This window comes from Pleurodeles waltl, chromosome 6 (genome assembly GCF_031143425.1).
Source record: "Pleurodeles waltl isolate 20211129_DDA chromosome 6, aPleWal1.hap1.20221129, whole genome shotgun sequence".
NCBI lineage: Eukaryota > Metazoa > Chordata > Amphibia > Caudata > Salamandridae > Pleurodeles > Pleurodeles waltl.
This window is the reverse complement of record NC_090445.1, coordinates 1,580,214,270-1,580,230,642: the sequence shown is the minus strand read 5'-3', so window position 1 is coordinate 1,580,230,642 and position 16,373 is coordinate 1,580,214,270.

Sequence of the window (16,373 nt, the reverse complement as noted above, 5' to 3'; positions counted from 1 at the left end):
TGGCAGCAGCATTGTCGCCAGCTCTTAATCGAGCCAGTGACTATGCTGCCACCCACAGGAAGCACCAGCACCCTTGTAATGTACGCTGTCTGCACAGCAGAGAGTGCACATTACGAGGGTGCTGGGCAGGGGGACCCCTGCTGCCCCTTGCACCTGTTCTACGCCAGCCTTCACCGCCATGAAAAGGCAGGTGGAAAACCAGGTTGTAATCAGCAGGGCAGCTCTGAGTTCAGTGCCGCCCTGGCTGATTCCAACTTAAACTGCTGTCAGCCCATCGGGATCTCCGATCCCAGGGGAGACGGGGGTAGGTTGGCGGGGCTGCCTGCCAACATCGTAACGTGGCAGTCAGACTGTCTCAACCGTGGCGGTCCAAGAGCCACCACACTCGTAATTAGGCCCTTAGTATATCACAAATGGGGCAACACATTATTTTTGCAAGTATGATGCAAGCATGATGTAATGCGTTACGGTTTATGTTCTTAACTCTTTGCTCACATTATGCACTGAAGCTTGTGCCTTATATGCTGGGTTGTTATGATTTCCTGAGTTCCAATTCACGAAACTGCTGTTTTACCCTTCCCGGTGGCTGTTGAGGGTAGGAGGTAGTTTGGTGTAGTATATATATATATATATATATATATATATTAGGAGCAAAGCAGGGGAACAATTGTATTTGATCAATTCCATAAGACTCTACTCCTGCTCTTACTAAGGTTCCAGATTTTTCCATTTCCTACAGTTCTCCATGGTCGGGAGAGGGGCTCGTCAGGTACATATGTCTTATAATTAGGGTTCACCTAGTGGGACATAGCTTCACTTCGTCCGCTCACTCCTGCAGAAAATCAGGTGAGATTCTTGACAGTTAATTCCTCTTTTAACCATCCCACTGCTCCAAATAGTCCTATAGATTGAGAAGTGGGGCAAGTCCAATGGGAGCATTTGAAGCATAGGCAATGTAATTATAACTTTTCTGTACCATGTAGAATTAAAGACACAGCTACACTGGAAACACAACTGCCACTGGATTACCTAGAAAACAAATGATCTCATTCCTATTGTTCTTGCAAGACAGGGGAATGGGGGAAGCCACATTCACATATTTTAAAATGCTGCATAATTGGCAGTTTTGGACATGGCCTTTCTTAGGGGATCTCCCTGAAATGTTTTGCTTTTTTCTCTCGGTCTTCTGCTGACTCTCTTTGCATGGCCTTAGGACTCAGGGCGCTTTACCACTGTGTCCTGTGGAGGTGCAGTTGTGCTGAGGCTTAGGTTGACACTACTAACTTCAATAAAGCACCCTCCTAAAGGGCAGAGCAGGTGGAAGATGGAAGGCTTGGCAGTACACATGGGTGTCCCATGCCCGGTAGTGAAGAACTCCCACATGGGTTTTCTCTACCTAGGGGATCATCTCTTCCCATAGGGTTTTGCTAATTCCCTACCCAGAGGCCTTAGGGCCCTGGGCACTCTGCTACTGTCAATACAGTGTGGAAGTGGGCGTGCCTTCCTACATATATGACACAGTGGCGCAGGCCAGTGAGTGCACGCATTCCCCCTGGTGTGACCTTCATGTGCTGAGCCTGTCTTCACAGACCTCTATGTGCTCACCAGCCCCTATGGGATTTTTAGATATGTATCTAGCCTGTCATAACAGTTGTGTGCGTGACCACTAGCCCAACAATTTTTTGAAACATGTGTCCCATTTGTCTTAGAAGGCCTGTGTGTGCCATTGCTTTTAAACATGTGTTCAGCCTGCCAATGCAGACTTGTGTGTATGCAAGGGCATGTATGCGATGAGAGTGAAGAATACCCATGTGTTTTTTCATTACATATGAGAGCTGCTTTGTCCATAGATTAACATAGGGGAAGTGTTGCAATTACTCCTGGCTGTAAAAGTGGATTCCAGCGGAGCAGCCTCATAATGTTTAATAGCATTGGATTAGTCCTGACAAACCCATTTCTATTGTAAAGGTGTTTTTTCATGTTAATCATGGAGAAATGCCACTTCTAGAAAGTGGACATTTCTCGGCCTAAAATGCTTTGCGTGCCTTTTAACTTGACTCGAGTCCACACTGGTGGATGGGGGAGCACATTTGTGCATTCCCCAGCAACAGCTCTAAATGGGCACACAACTTGAACGTGGGCCTGGCTGGATAGGTTGGAGGGAGAGGGTTTGACACTTGGCCTCTCAAGGCCAGATCATGGCCCCACTAAAGATTAAGGGCCAGATGTAGCAAACATTTGCGACCTGATTTTGCGACCCGCAAATAGGAAATCGCAATTTGCGAGTCGCAAACCATATGCAAAAGCCAGTCGCAAATTGCAACTAGTCGCAAAAAGCCCATTTTGCACATCCAGATTACCACTTATTCAGAGCAGGTGGTAACCAGAACCAAAGTATAAAAGGAGACCCAGAAGGCATTACTCAAAATTGCTGAACTGTATGTGATAGCATGGAGGAGGAGAGTCCATGCCACCCAGCAGAGGAGGAGGAGGAGGCAGAGACAGGAGAGGATATACCGAACCAGGCAGACACTATTCCAACAAACTGAGGAGGAGATATATGACAAATATAGACTGAGTAGTGAAGCAATCTTAGAATTAATTGAACTGCTCAATCCGCAGCTTGAACGACAGACAATGCGCGGCAGCGCCATGCCTACACATGTGCAAGTGCTATGCTCACTGCACCTCTGGGCCTCGGGTAGCTATCAGGGGGTGATTGCAGTAGCAGGTGGGGTATCCCAGAGTTCACTCTCACGATTCTTCAGATCATTCCTAGATGCCATACTCACACACACATGTCCAGATATATATACATACCCAGGAATGAGGCAGAAATTAACAGCACCAAGTTGGACTTCTACAGAATTGCCAACTTCCCATATGTAATAGGGTGTGTGGACGGGACACATATACAAATCTGCCCTCCTGCAAATCTGGAATATGTGTTCTGCAATAGGAAATGTACCCTCTCACTAAACATACAGGTGGTATGTGATGCACATAAAGTCATTACTGACATTGTAGCAAAATTTTCAGGGACTCATACATATTCAGGCACAGTGGGATACACCAACACCTAGAACGTGGGGAGTTTGGAGACGGATATCTATTAGGCATTGCTGACTACATCCTGAAGCCGTACATACAGGTCACTGTGGAAACCATTCATGCCCTGCTAACATTGCTTATTTTTGTCAAACAGGTGACAGTGCATATTCTCTAAGACCATGGATACTTACCCCGTACCTAACACCTGGCAATGAGAACGAGAGGCGTTATAACAGTGCCCATCGGCAGACCAGAACTGTCATCAAGAGGACATTTGGCATGTTAAAGGAAAGTTTCAGGTGCCTCCACAAAAGTGGAGGTGCACTCCAGTATGCCCCAGAAACAGCATTCAAGATTGTCGCCGCCTGTGCAATCCGACACAACATTGCCACCAGACGTGGGCTACATCTCACCCCTGAAGACACAGATTCAGAGGATGAGGAGCAAAAGCTACCACACCGATAGCCTGCGGATAGAAGCATTGCAAATCAAGGCAGACAGAGACGGAACCACATTGCAACCTAATACTTTGGCAGGTACGTGGAAATTGTCACCACACTCACTGATGTCAGACACACATAGCCCAGTTGTGTAGTGAAACAAACAAAACCTTTTTATTTCTAAACTATATGGGGAAAGAAAAGTGTTGTCTGGCACAGTCTGTATTTGTCCAAAAGTGATGATGACACATTATAAGTAATGTGCCTCATGAACCGTGCTGTATGGTGGCTCACACCCTCCTCCTTGAGCGGCCAGCATGGCTCATCCCTGGTGGGTCCCCTGCCCCCTGCCGTGCACTATCACTCCATAGCACACGGGACTCACTGGCAGACACGCTACTGATTGTAGACCCCTCCTCACTGTCCTGAGGGGTCTCCCCTGTGCCCCTTGCAGCCTGCCTACTTTCCATCAGGTCCACGACGTGGCTGATGTGGCAAAGTCCACGCGCCATATCGCCAGCAAAGTGCCCAAGTTCCACTTGTAGGCTTACTGTCCATCTAGAGAGGCTAGTTGTATTGGTTGCAAGACACCCAATGGATGCAGCCAGGCGGTCAAATCGTGCCGCTGTGTGGCACTCCCTGCGCCTTGCATGTCGTCGGTCTGCCACGAGTTCTGTCACCAGATGGCAGATGGCCTGTGCGAGATCCCCCAAATAATCATTCATCCTGGTAAACTGACTTTTCACATCTGCCAGCCCATTGGTCATGCTGCTCTGCATCCTGTTGAGGTTTCTTGTTATTGTCTATTTTGCAGGCGCTGACCATGGATGATGGATGCCTCCAAGCCCACAAAGCCTGCATCCCCTCCCTCCTCCTGGGACACCAACTGTACTCTGTGCCTGCGTCTGCGCATTTGTCCGGCTGCTGGCTCTGATTGCCTCTCTGTGGGGCTGGGCCCTGGGGTTGTGTCTGCTGCCCCCATATCCTGTGCATGTTCCTCAATGGACCCTGGTGGTGTCCTGCTGGGCCCAGCAATTTCAGCAGCAGCCTCCTGCAGTATCTCTGGCCCATGCTCTCCTCCCTGCCTGGTGTCACTGCTGGGGGTATCTTGTGGGAGACCTGTGGGACATAGGGGATACACTGTCAGTCTCTCACATCGGTTTTATGCCTCATAATAAACATTTGCCCATATTATGACTACTGTACTACATTTCCCATAATGCACTATTCTAGAGGTTGCTAGACTGGAATGGAGCTACTCTGGTGGTGCCTGCTGCTGTGTACTGGGAGAGTGTGTATACTGCATTTGTGGGTGTCAAAGCATATCTCATGGTACTCACTTTTGGATGTCCCTGGTGCTAAACTGTTCACTTCTCCCATGCCAATGACGGCCTCTGGCTCCACCATTGCTTCCATGGCTGTGGGTGGTGGGACAGTGGATGGGCCTCCTCCAGTGCCCCTCATCTCTCTCAGCCGCTCTGCAACCCTCTTCTTCGTCCTAGAGTGCAGGTCATACCACCGTTTCCTAATTTCTTCAAAGGTGCAGTGGCTCACCCCTATGGCATTTATCCTTTTCTGGATCTGCTGCCAAATCATTTTCTTTTGAGTGTCTGGGACACTCTTGGCTGCCTTCCCAAATAGTTGGTCGTGGTGCAGGCAGCATTCTTCCGTCAGCACCTCCAGCTCTTTATCAGAAAATGTCACCTTCCTTCTCCTGTCAGCACTGGCTGTCTCCTCCATTGTAGCAGCAGCTCCTCTCTCCTGGGTGTGGCACAGCAGTTTGTAAAGGGTGTGGTCCTCCCTCCTCCCAGGTGTATTTGATGACTTCCTGGTTCTGATGTCATCACCAAGAGCCAGGAAGTGGATTTTCAAACTGTTGTGCAGCACCTGCAGGCAATTTGCGAGTCAGTCGCAATTTGCGACACCCGTCTCGCAATTTGCGACCTCGCTAAAAGCAAAGGTCGCAAATTGCGGTGCAACACCTATGCGACTCGCAAATAGGTATTGCAATTATTTCATGAATTTAATTTTGCGAGTCGGAAATAGCGATTTGCATTGAGTCGCTATTTCCGATTCGCAATTTTTAACCTACCTACATCTGGCCGTAAGATCTGCATTCTACAGCCCCATGGCAGCAAGGACTGAAATTTAGGGGAGACATCTGTGGTTCAAAGGGGAAACCTCTAAACCTCCCCCAACTCAAAGACACACTGTAGTATAATTGCTGGTCCCCCACTGCAGCAAAGTAGAGATACACTTGCAGGAACATGAGACAGAGACACAAGGCAATGCGTGGTGCACACTGCCAGAAGAATCTGTTGTGCACAAGGAGTAATTATTGTCCTAGGAAGGGACAACACACTCTTCCTGCTTCGTGGCTGGCCTGGGCAAGCTGGTTGCTGCTGTGTTACACTCTGAAGTGTGCTCTCCAAGGGCTTGTTGGCTTGCCCCCTGTTCTCTCTTGTGGAGGTCTCAGAGACATCAAAGACCTCCCACAAGGGATCTACACCTTCTACCTGTGTCATCTGGAGAGCGGTGCCCTCTTAAGTACCTACATCATCTGCTGGATGTCACCTGGTAGCAGCGGTGTGAGCTTAGAGCTAAGTATTGCACCTGGAGACCAGATTTACCTGGTGCGGAGCCTCCAAAGTACTGCCCGCATTCAAGGAGTGGAGTCCATCTTCATGGGGGCCACGACAGGTATAAACGTCTTGTTGGTAGTGAATGGATTCCCTGGTTGTGGGACCCACGTGGCCTGCTCTTGCCAAGTGTGCCACATTTCTCTCATGCAACACCAGACTGCATGCTCATTGTGTGCAGTGTCCGATTCACTGGTCGGAGGTGGGGGCGTACCTGGAACAGTGTCACATTCTACCTTGCCGGGCACCGCTGAACTTGCGTCTGTGTGTGTGACCAGATTTGTCTGGTGCGGCTCAAGTCATCATGCACCAGATGTTGTGCCTTATTCCAGGGAGGTACAGGATTGGAACTTTTTGTGTGTGTCAGAATTGACTGGTGTGACTAAGTCATCGCACACCAGACGTTGTCCTTCATTCCAGGGATGTCTGCAATTGGTAATTGTCTGTGTGCGTCCAGAATTATCTCGTGCAACTCAAGTCCCCAGGCACGGTGCCTCATTCCAGAGAGGCATGGCATTGGTAACTCCTTGTGTGTGATGGGAATTGACTGGCGTGAATCAAGTGATCATGCACCAGACGTTGTGCATCCTTCCTGTGAGGTGCAGATTTGGAAACTGTTTGTGCACAAACAGGACCGTCTGGGGCAGCTCAAGTCATCACACCCCAGACATTGTGCCCCCTTACAGGGAGGTGCAGAATTGGTAACTATTTGTGTTTTGGAGTGCCTGGCTTGGCTGGGCTCGAATGTGAACAGTGTGTGTCCAAGGTGACCCTCCCTCTGTGCTTTGCAGACCAGGGCTTGAGCTGGAAGGCCAATGTGGGGACATCTGAGAGAATTTCCAGAGTGGTGGCCAAACTTCCATTTGTCCAGTGTTTCCTGATCAGCCATTATCCCTATCTTTGTTCCCCAATTTTTCCCTGGGATCCAGAGTAAGGGTCACTTCAGACCCGTGTGGCCTAGTATCCGGGGAAAGGTTGCTTTTCCTCTCTAGCTCATGGAGGCAGGCAGTAGGAACTGGTTGGAGGGTGGAGAGAGGTTTGGGCCCAAGGGGGTCTGCAAGCACAGTGTCAACTAAGCTGCTGGATATCAGTGCACAGTATTAGGGTTCTGAGAGTGAGTGTGTGCAAGTGCGAGTAACACTAGCCTGCTGGCTCTCCAAGGCATCGCACAGCAGTGTGGAGCAAGTGAGTGGGAGTGATTGCCTGTAATAGACTACACTGCATGATGGTGTTACCACACACATTTGTTCTGTATCGGAAGACTATCACAGTTGACATTGGGTTTTATCTGTGTGGGCTGGGCCACGGAGCTATTTAAAACTGCTTCAATTCTCTGTATACACACACTACTGCTATTATTGTGAACCAGAGTACACCCTCCGTGTGATATTGAGTTGGGGTAATCCCTAGGGTGGGTCTTGTGCTGACAATGTTTCAGCATCACATTGCTATAAGGGAAAGCATTATTTTTCTCACATGTACATACTGCTAATGTAGTTTTAACACCATTGGTCCTAGTACTGCTATTGATATTTCTAGATGTGATTTATGCCCAGAATTACCTGATTTTCATGTTGTGTTGATTAATGTGTGTGCTGAACACAAACTTTATTTACATACACCTCGTGTGAAGTCTCTTTTGTGATGCTCAGTGTATCTGTGGTGTGGTAGTGCTGTGCCAATGCTTTACACACTGCCCCTGTGATAAGCCTGAATGTTCTGTGCCAAGGTACCCAAAAGTGAGTGCAGGTTATACAGTGAGTGTATTCACCAACCTGTGATGGGAGTGATTGGTTCTGCCTGGCTAGGGCCTCACCTCAGCCAACCAGAACTTGCTGCCTTAAAGAGCAGTGGACTACTGTTGAATGGAAAATATCAAGGATATGTAGTGATGAAATCTTTCTCCGGGTGCAGAGTTAAAGGTTGTGACCTGATGTTCTTTCACAGGTCTTATCCTGGTATGACACAATATTGGTCAGAGATATGGCAGAACTAATGGTCATGTTTTTAAGTTTTTTAGAGCTCAGGCCATCTAGAGTATTTCTTTATTTGTCATCTGTGTCCTCAAAGGCTTAAGATGTCAGCTGTCTTCACTGTTTCTGTTCTTATGTCCATTGTCAAATTTACCTTTTTCCCAGATGCTTACACCTATGAAAAAGAGCTTTCTGCATTGCACTCTAATTAAAACTATATCCAGGGCTCTCACAGTAATAGCACTTGTTTCTCCATTTTCCTTTCTTTAATTTTGCCATTCAGGGCCACATATACAAACACATTTTCCCATCAACAAAGAATGGATAAAACCCTTTGATATATCTGGCCTTTACTTATTTGGGAGTTAGCCATTTCAGATTGCAGGAGTGGGGAAGTATGAGTGTCAGCCTGGAGAAAAAACAATTTAAGAGGCGAACACATAAGCTCACGTGGGTTAGGTGCCTCTAGAGCTGGAATGTTCATTAAGAAAGTAAACTAGAATAGTTCAGTTTTCAAGTGTTTCCTGATGCGCTATATGAACCTGATCGGATCTGAGAACAGTGCTAAGTACAGACCACAGTACTGCCTCTTGCATTCCGGGAGATATGCCTCTGTGTTTCATCTACTTCAATGACTTTTGCTGGATAAAGGTTTAAGCCAATGAGCTTAAGCTTCTGGTTCGGTTGTTGCACATAGCTAGGTATTTCAAATATTTTGCCCCTATTTTCCAAGAAGAATGCTGCAGACAGTGAAGAGAATTTTGAACTTGATCCAGACTTCAACAAGTCACCAATGGAGTGTTTAAGAAGCAGACATAGCATTAAGCGCATTATGGCTACCTGCTTTTCTAGTCTTTGCAACCTGACATTTTGGGGAGGCAAGTGTAAGCAATGTCACAGCAGTCCAGGTGACATTGGTCAGTATTGGTCAGTGCCATCCAATGGTTGACATGAAGCATATATTTTATTTTATTAAGTAGACTGTTGTTAGTGGATGATCCCTGTGATCATCCCATTGACTTGTGGGTGAAACAACGCTTCTATTGAAGAGCATCCTCAGGCTACTTCCTTGAAGAGTGGTGGTGGTGAGAGGGGAGTACTGAGATCGGAAAGCCAATTCAAGGATAGTGAGAAGGGCTCCTTTTCTCACTTTACAATAATATCAGCTCGTAGTGACGGTCAGACCATTGCACTCCAGGTGGTCCAACTGACAAACTAATGACCCTGGCAGTCAGACCACCAGGGCTACCTCTGTCACCACTGGGAGCAAGGTTTCCGATGGGCTGACAGCGGGTGGACTCGTGGTCAGCTATGGTGGCACGTGCTAATCACAACTCCTGTTTCAAGGCTTGTGGAAACATAGTGCAAGGGGCCACAGGGGGGGCCTGCACTGCCCCTGCCCATGGCACGGACAGTGCAGTGCCCCCCTGCCCAGTGTCCTCACAATGTGCACTGTCTGCCTTGCAGATAGTGCGCATTCCGAGGGTGCTGTAGTGCTATGGTATTGGCCAATACCAATACCGTAGCACTGCTGAGAGGGGCGGACAAGCGGGAATGTCGTAATACGAAGTTCCCACTGGTCAGCCCAGTGGGAGCATAGTAACATGGTGGGGTGAGGGAGTGGGGTTGATGGTGGTCTTATCCTCGTGAGTTTGGCAGTCAGTTCGTCTGACCAGCAAACTCGGAATGAGGGCCTTAGTTCTGAACTGGGTCATCCATTGGAGGATGTGGTTCTGAGGCCTGGGAAGAATTATATTTGTCTTTTTCTTCTACACACCATTTATTGTCTTACATTCTGTTTCTTTCGCACATCTTCTTTGTCCTCGTTATTCTATTGTTGACTAGCCTGACTACAGTACTTATTTCTTAGTTCAATTTCTTCTTGAGTTTTTGGACTGCTGATAGATTGTTTAATTTGTCACTCGTTATTTCTTTAATGTTGTTTTAAACTGCAGCTTTCTGCCCATAATGCAAGGAACCCACATTCATTCACTTAATGCTCCTCTTCACCCCCTTTTCCAGAATTAGAAATAGGTAAATGTTTCAAAACCTTCCACAATTACATAATTTTGCAACATGGTACACTTACAAATGAGCACATATGCCTGCTCAGTTCTCTGTTCAGACTCCAGGCGCTCCTGCACCTAGCCAGGAAAGCTTTATGTGCTACATACCTTATGAGATTTATAGTGTCGCAGAAGTTCATATTTGTCAGTAAAACATTGTAAAATAACCCAGGCCAAGCCACCTGGTGCCCAGGCTCCAAAGCATAAGTTGTCTGATGTGGGCTCCTGTGAAGGGGAATCGCGTATTCCTTCCTCATCTGGAAACTACTTGGCAGAGCGGAGAGTGTACACCGGCCGGATTTTAAATTTTATCTCCATAGTGGAGTGCTTACTAAACCAGACGAACCGAGAAATACATAAACATTTGTTTGGTTATGGTTAGTTCTAAACTTTTTAACTTCCACATTTTGCTTTTAAAATACCCCTTTGAATAGATTCAATTGAAACTGCGAGTTTTACTACAAGTACAGCTGTGCACCATTTTTGGCAGTATCCTCATGCCAGATTAATATATATAAAGACAGGTTTCGTGGCTTTTTGAGAAGGCCTGCAAACACCGGTTTAACTTTATTTGCTGGTTGTCAACCGCATGTGTATCTTTCCCTGGAAATGTTCTATTTTATAGGATAACGGTGCATTTTGGTGACTAGCTATGGACTTTTATTAAAATTGTAGTAATAAAATATGTCAATTATTATTATTTAGACTGAATGCAAATTAAAGTATAAGGGGCCTGTATTTTGTACTATGTTTAGTAGCACTACAACAGCAATACTAAAGTACAGTAAAATGCTAATGTAAATCTCTACCTCCTCCACTCCTATCTTTTCTATAGGAAGATCCTCAAACATGTAAGTTTACATTTAGTAGTAAATGTATGAGGGACTGATGGAGTGGCTGGAAAAAGGGCTTACTACTAAGTGGGAGGGGTTTAGAGAAGAAAGTTAGGGAGGGTTTTGGGGATGGACATACATCGTTCCACATAAGAGTAAGCTCATTGTTATTCAGAAACTGCACTTTTAAAGTTACTAAAGCCGAAAAGGGACACAAAACAGTAGTAAATAACTCCAGCTCAGAACAAAATATAACCATGATACAGGGCTATTAAATTAGTTTTAAATATTTTAAATTAAATTCCCACCTAAAGTTTTAAAACATATTTTGTATTTTTCAATATTAATTTGCTAAAAGTGATGCATAGACCCCAACGAACTCAAGAACTTCTGACCCATCTCCCTGCTCCCTTTCCCAGCAAAGGTGATTGAAAACATCGTCAACACACAACTAACCAGCCACCTCGAAGACAACAACATCCTAGACCCCTCCCAGTCCGGCTTCAGACGAAACCACAGCACCGAAACCGCCCTTCTCGCTGCCACAGATGACATCAGACGCCAAATGGACAATGGCGAAACATCAGCCCTCATCCTCCTGGACCTATCTGCCGCCTTCGACACAGTCTGCCACCTCACCCTGAAATCACGCTTCCTTGAAGTCGGAATTCAATGAAAAGCCCTCGACTGGATCATCTCATTCCTCTCTGACAGAACCCAGAGAGTCTGCCTCCCCCCCTTCCACTCCGAAGCCACCGACATCATCTGCAGCATCCCCCACGGCTCATCCCTCAGCCCGACGCTGTTCAACATCTACATGGCCCCCCTCGCACAAGTGGCCCGACAACACAACCTCAACATTCTCACCTAAGCTGACGACACCCAGCTCATCCTCTCACTCACCAAAGACCCGCGCACCGCCAAAACCAACCTCCACGAGGGAATGAAATCCATCGCCGAATGGATGAGAAACAGCCGTCTGAAACTGAACTCGGACAAGACGGAGGTCCTCATCCTCGGACCCACCCCCTCGCCTGGGATGACTCCTGGTGGCCCACTGAAACTAGGAACCCCACCGACACCGTCCGACCACGCTCGCAACCTGGGCTTCATCCTCAACTCCTCCGTCATCTTGTCCAAACAGGTCAACGCAGTTTCCTCCTCCTGCTACAACACACTCCACATGCTCCGCAGAATCTACGAGTGGATCCCGACAGAAACAAGAAGAACAGTGACACAGGCCCTCGTCAGTAGCAGGCTGGACTACTGCAACGCACTCTACACAGGCATCCCAGAAAAAGACCTACTATGCCTCCAATGCATCCAAAACGCCTCCGCCCGGCTGATCCTCGACGTACTTCACCACAGCCACATCTCCCACCACCTGAGAAACCTTCACTGGCTCCCCGTGGACAAAAGGATCACTTTCAAGCTTCTTACCCACGCTCACAAAGCGCTCCACGACACCGGACCAGCCTACCAAAACAACAGACTCAGCTTCTACACCCCCACCCGTCAGCTCCGCTCCACTAACCTCGCCCTCGCCGTCGTCCCCCGCATCCGAAGAAAGACCTCCCACGGCAGAACCTTCTCATACCTCGCCGCCAAAACCTGGAATACCCTCCCCACCAAACTGCAACAGACTCAAGACCTACTCACCTTCAGAAGACTCCTCAAGACCTGGCTCTTCGACCAGTGACAACAGCACCCCCACACCCCCAGCGCCTTGAAAACCTCACGGGTACGTAGTGCGCTTTATAAATCCAATGATTGATTGATTGATAGATTGAATGAAAAATTGTTTAATACTATGTTAATGAAAATATTGCACATAATTTATAAATTCAAAATAGTTAATAATTAATGTTTTGTTTTTAGTTTTTTAAATATTAAAATATATACATTTATAGTTTCAACTATTTTAAATAATTTAATTTAACATTGTTTTCACTTGGGTTTTATTTTTAAGTCCCTACCGCCATTATTTTGTATGGGTGTTTGCCAATGTACCAGTGGTTGGCCATGTCTGGTTCTAAACTTAGTATTGTTTCTTTTTGAAAGTAGTAACTTACATTTGTAAATTTGGTTCTGCTCTCATTTTTTAGAGGGCGGAGAAGTGTAAGCTTACTCTATTGAGTAACTTTACATTTGACTTTTGTAACCAGTCCAAAGTAGTAAAGTTACCAAGAATGTAAGAGTAAAGTATGCATGCTGCTTATCATCATTGTAAACTACATTTGCAAATAACCTTGTGTGTCTACACCCACACAGAACTCCTACATGTGGGTATAGTTTTATGAATTTTCCCTTGTTCCCAAAACTATGTAAAAGTGCACCTGGAAAGCTGCACCAGTTGTATATTTCGAAGCATAAAGCCAAATGAGTTATGTGATTTGCTATTTCCATGGTGTGCCAACTATAGGATTAAGTTGCTTCTGGATTGGTACGCATGAGAGTGGCTGCATATCCTGCAGTGCACCCATACAAAATTTAACGGTAACATTTAGAACTATAGGCATGCACCAACATATCTCTTACAATTTTTGTAGTTACTATTTAAATAATGTAGGAGTATTCAAAGAGTAAATCACATCGGGGAAAGGCAAACCCCACTGTGCAAATGGACAATTTATTTATTTTCCTTTTTTCTCCTCAAGGGGAAAATGTGTTTCACACTTTGAAAGTGGATTTACTCTAGCCCTTTGCAGGAGGAAATTATCAATTATGTTCAGGGCTTCAAATGATCAGAGAATAGTTTGTGACTGTCAATATGTTAATGTGCTTGTCAGTATTCCAACAATGACAAAGCCAATCACGCCATGATACACTCAGTGCTTGCACTCGATATATACCTACATGCTTGTACACAATTGTGACATTCAATTACACACGTGTATGTTATTTATGTTATTTACGTCTGATAGGTATCCTATTGCGAATAACTTGTTACATAAATCCATCCATTTTAGGCCATAAATGTATGTGTACAGAAATAAATTGCTTTCTGAATTATCACAACACAGTTGCACTGGTCCAGAATCCTAGCTGAGGACGAAATATGGTTCAAGAAAAAAGACGTAACTTTGGGATCACAGAGGATCTACTAAAATATTCCAAAGCAAGAATCATTTACATTTCTGGCCCTGGTTGTAAAGATCAATTTGAAATATAAAAGGAACTTTTGAAACCATCCATTCATTCAACAAAATGAAGGTTTTGCCATATGTACCTTTCTAATATCCACCACCTGTAGTAAGTAGTGCACCTGGTTTGAAGATAATGTCATCAAAAATTGAGGCAAACCAAAATAAAATATTTAGCTCTAGATTCTTACCTCATTCAATGTTGAGTTAAAGGTGTGCACCCCTCTACCTAAATGAACATAAACCTCACTCCAGAGTGGTTCGTTGTCTTTATTTCATTTTGAAACAAAAAGAAGGAACAAAAAGATAAATACAGCCAGGTTTCTTAACGGAGGCTATATCTCTCAAGAATGTGGAAGGAATATGCAAATGTTGTTGCGTAGTTCATCAGGAAAGTTTTTCTTGTTCTAGAATTAAAGTCGAACATAAGTGAACACCACATCCTAAGCTTCAACTAAAAATGTATGATTGGTTTGAACCAACCCAGTTAACAAACACTTGACCATTTGTAAACTCTTCCTTATAAATATTAAGAGAAAGAAAATGACTCCAATTTAGATGCAGAACTAGCCGTAATCTCGTACTTCTCAGGGGGCCCTCCTTATGGGGTTAGACTGGCAAGACATGGACATACTGGACCTGTTTGTTTGATCCAAGTGCCCATTTATGCAGGTTTTAAAATAAGCTACTGTCTCAGATGTAGTTTACCAATGAATTAACACTTTTACTGCAACTTTCCTTCTCAAGTATGCTTCAACTGTTCACGATCTAGAACAATTGCTAGAACCTTATTGTGTTGTTCCTGCTCTCTCGTTCTGTTAATTGCATCCTACAGACCATCACACGAGCACCTCGGTAAATCCTGATATTGAGTTTTAAAGCGAGTAGTATCAATAACTAGTGTTCAAAACCACATGTGAATCTTTTTAAATGTTGGTCATGCATATCCTCGGCTTTTAATGCTTAACACCAACTAGGCTTTTATTGACCCAACACAAGCCTTTAAATATTAGTGTATACCTATTTTTTATGCTTACAGCACATGGGCACATTCAGAGTCCAGGTAAAGGCTTATATGCATCCATCTAGGAAGCTAGAAAATCATCTAGACTCTGTGTTTCACTCCTTGTCCCTCTGCATCTAGTGACAAGGGAAAGGTCTCTGCAGGGGCACTAGCATTTTATTTTACCACCAGTAGACTTTAGTAGCCCAGATTCATGGATTCTCTCCATAATTTGTTTTATTTTCTAGTTATAAATGTATAAGTCCTCCTATGGTTCTCCGGTGCATAATGAAGTAGGTGCATTATGGGAATCCAGGTTCACTTTTCAAAGCCACGGCTATACTGCAGATGTGTTCCTTTGAAAATGGTTTTCTTTTTGCGAAAGACACTGCCTTTGGATGGTAGAGCTACACAATGATTTCTTCCAGCCCGAAGAGTTTTTTGTTTTGCTGGTCTTTGTATCAACAGCTATCTCTAGATAACTAATCTTTTCTTCAATGTAATTTAAACACTCTAGGTGTTATTATGAGTGTCTTACTGTGGAACTAACTGGGACGCTGGGATGAACTCCGAGAATCCCCTGAGTAATAGGAAATTACCTGAGGAATCAATAATTCCAGATTTGATCCTCCCAGCAGTGCCTCGTTCTCCATTGGAGTTTCCCCCACTGAGTTTGGCTGCCTTCAGCATCTGTAATCTCTGGATAGATCATGACAGATCCCTGATCTTTCCATGGACTTTGCATTTGCTGACAGGACTGTTAAATATGTTTCCCGCTGCTAAAGTAATTATAGAGCACTCACAATGAGGGCCACTCTGTTAATCAAGTTTTATCAAATTTATCAGTTTATCAAGCTGAAAACTATCTTACATCAGAGCAAGGCTATATGTTTTATATCAATTAACTGTAAATGCTATTCAAAACATACTCACATCTGAGTTACTCTGTATACAATTTTCACTTTGGGAGTAGACTAACACATCTTGTCTTGACGTTCTCAATAGATTTATTCTATATCAAAATATTATCTAAAACAATTTTACAAAAATGCTGAATATGGAATAAAATATTGGCAAGCTAAGAATAAATTTACAAAGTACACATTTCCAGTTCATCAAAAATAGTGTAGAAACAACAACTTCACATCAATTGATATTTTACATAATAAACACTCATGGGAAGGGAAGTGCCATTTACATGACAGGTAAATGGTCCCCTACTAAG